This window comes from Triticum urartu, chromosome 6 (assembly GCF_003073215.2).
Source record: "Triticum urartu cultivar G1812 chromosome 6, Tu2.1, whole genome shotgun sequence".
NCBI classification, from domain to species: Eukaryota; Viridiplantae; Streptophyta; class Magnoliopsida; order Poales; family Poaceae; genus Triticum; species Triticum urartu.
Genome location: NC_053027.1, coordinates 471890982 through 471894148, shown reverse-complemented (window position 1 = coordinate 471894148; position 3167 = coordinate 471890982). Strand labels below are relative to the sequence as shown.

Sequence of the window (3167 nt, the reverse complement as noted above, 5' to 3'; positions counted from 1 at the left end):
ACGAGGTTAAGATTTGCCAAATACAGTATTAGGTAGTGTTCTATAATGCTCATAAGAAGGGTGACTCTAGATCGAGTGAGCTTTCTGCTTTCACGATCTACCGGCATTGTGTTCCTGTTGCATCCGGGATGTTGTAAACTGAATGTTTATGTAAATGAATAATAATCTCAAAAGGTTCCGTATGTTAGGCTGTTCCGTAAAGTTAACCTGAAAACTATTTTCTTGGCATTGCTTAGCTCAGAACACAAGAAATTCATGTATGATTTTGTTCGGGCTTATGCCAAGCTTCATAATTATAAATACAAGTGAAGGTTACTATGTTGTGCTGGACGAAGCTAGAAAAAATGTTTGATGAGGTCATCTCTATGACAGTGGGGTCATCTTGTCTAAATGAACAATAATTAGTACTAAACTAGTAAAGGACTAATGAAGGATTACCTAATTTCATTGGGGTCAATTGACCCCAATGCTTACATGGGAGCTCCGTCTCGCTGACAGGAAAGATGCTTAATGCCGAGCTTCTAATATTCTTACTTACTCTTTAGTCTTTACAACTGATAATGTTCAGATTAACACAGACTACATCAGTAAAACAAGTGTACCTACCTTTCCAGTTTGATGTGCTTTAATCCTGATCTCGGATAGTAAAACCTGGTTTGGCCTTTGGAGTAAGATGATTAATTGAAATTAAACAGTTTATCAAGTGACCGAATAAATTGAGTAAACTTTACCTTCCAGGCTCAGTTCAGTAGTATCCCAGAGAAATATAAGTACATCTAAGGGTTGCAGTGGATCAATAAAAATTCAGGAACATTCATTCCTCACAATGTTATATGTGCAACTGATCATATAAGTTTCCGAAAATATGAATAGCACGTGAATGTATTCACAGCTTCTGGGCCTCGAATAATTATGCGCCGAGTTTTTTTTCTTTTCAAGGTCTTATTTCTCCAACAGTGTTGGAAGCTATGGCTGCAGAGAGGCACTAGCACTTGCTCATGATCTTGGTATGCAACACCTTTATATTGCTTCAGATTGTAAAGAGGTCATTAACCATATTCGAGATGGAGTTGGAGGCGCGGATGGAGGAGTTATCAAATAAATAATAAAGTTAGAATATATGTTTAGTTCGTGTGTTTTTGCTCATGAAGCTCAAGCTTATAATTTTGAAGCTCATAAGATGGCTAGGCTAGGTGTTACCCTACCCAGGGTAGACACACATGGTTGTGTATTCCTCATGATTTATTTGTAATCCCTGTAAACATTGCCATAGATGAATAAAGCCTGCCTTCTTTCCTCAAAAAAAAAAAGATTGTATACGATGTGACATCTTCCAGTTCCCAAAGGAACACGGTTAACAACACGGTTGCATAAAGTAGTTGTTATTTATGATGTAATGTGGTTATGTTCCCAAAGCAACAAGATACTGTTATGTAACATACTAACATTCATTCATTTTGAGATCATAACAGTTCCACACATGATATTACACTTCGAAAAATTTCAGGAAAGGTGCAGACAACACAAGAAACCCCAACAACCGCATGTAGCTGATTTTAGTACGCATGAGCTGCTCTATGCTATACGAGGCCTGCTTCTCTTCTCTAAAGCATCTATCAAGACAGACGGGCAAGATCTTTTGAGATTTGCATAACCTTTGGTTGCCACCACATCATCCATCTTATCTGAAGAGGCAATAAATTCAATGCAAATATCTTTAAGCTTGTCACAGTTATGCTGATCAGCTAAAGCCAATGTAGTTGCCACGTTCTCCACATCAAGACTCTTGCCAAGGATGTTTTGACACATAATCTTCAGCCTGTCCATGGCATACTTATCTGCAGCTACCAGCAAATGCCGGATCATTTCACACTTATCATCGCCTTCAAGATCATCCAAGTCAGGCAATGAATCTGTATAAATGAAATGCAGCAGAGCCTTGAAAACAGCGGGCTGCATGTCTTTGATGGTCAAACACCGCATCCTCTTCTCCTTCATCGGCCCAAAGAGTTCTGCTTTGAAGACAGGTGATCGCATGGCAAGCAAAATCTTGTGCGCCTGAAAGGTCTCGCCTCCAACACTGAAAGTGACATCTGCTTCTTCCTTAGTGTCCAACAGCTTTGCGAGATGCTCCATGATGTCTGATGGTGGCACCTCAATTTCAGAGTGCCCCATGGTTTCATAAACCTCAGATTCTTTGATTACCGTAATATTACATTTGATTACGAGAAAATCATCCCGAAGGTACTTTAGTGGTTTCGCCTCAAGACTGCTTCTTAGTATGAACAGATGATACTCACGACTGTTCCTGGTCTTGGAGCTGAACACCTTATTGTTTGGCGTAAACATTGAGCCAATCAACCCTGTCTCATGCTTTACCAATCCAAGCCGAAAGAACGTCCGCACCTCGGCATTGCTGCTCATGAGCTCAAGACAGATCCCCATACACCCTTCGGGCGACTCGGTGGTACCTTCGGGATAAAATCTGATGGACCAGTCGTACCCACCGACAGTGAAGGTGACAGACCGGACAAACTTCCCGACACCCATATCCTTCTTGAGGCTGTACCGGCGATCTCAAAGATGTGTGTTCCCTCCTCCTTGTGTGTGGAGCACCTCGATGCTGTCACCTTCTCCGTGGTGCACCTCAGTGCCATCTCCTTGGATGCTGACTCCATCCTGTCCACAACCATGATTAATTCCAAGAAGGGATAGTGTGGACCTGAGCATAAGAGAGGAACATAGACAGCTTTTTCAAGGAGTAACTCTATGCATTGGGCTTGGGCATGGTTTCGATTTACACAAATTAACCAAAGTTGACGCGAATTCAGGAAAAACAAGAGAACAGCATTTTGTGAAAACTTCACAAACTAATGAGGGGTTGGGAGCAAGCAGACCATATGATGTGTGAAAAGCTAAGAACTGAACATGCTATACAACAGTGCACGGGGCAGGGCTGTTATACACAACAACACAAAAACGAAGCTAGCAAAACGCCAAGTATAACTATTAGCTAAGCTAGTGGTAGCTTGGCTAAAAGTAATAAGCTAATAATAACAGAGCAGAAGAACACAACCTCACAATCCCCCATGGCCATGGGGCAGGAGCATTACCAGTTTACCACAATAGTTTACAAGATTACAGTTTAGTACTAATTGGGGAAGGTG

The 3167-nt window shown here is 41.3% G+C and overlaps 1 pseudogene; it reads right to left on the bottom strand.

The window, feature by feature from the left end:
• Positions 1–1429: 1429 nt before the first annotated feature.
• LOC125512411 lies at positions 1430–2678 on the bottom strand (annotated as a pseudogene).
• Positions 2679–3167: the final 489 nt, after the last annotated feature.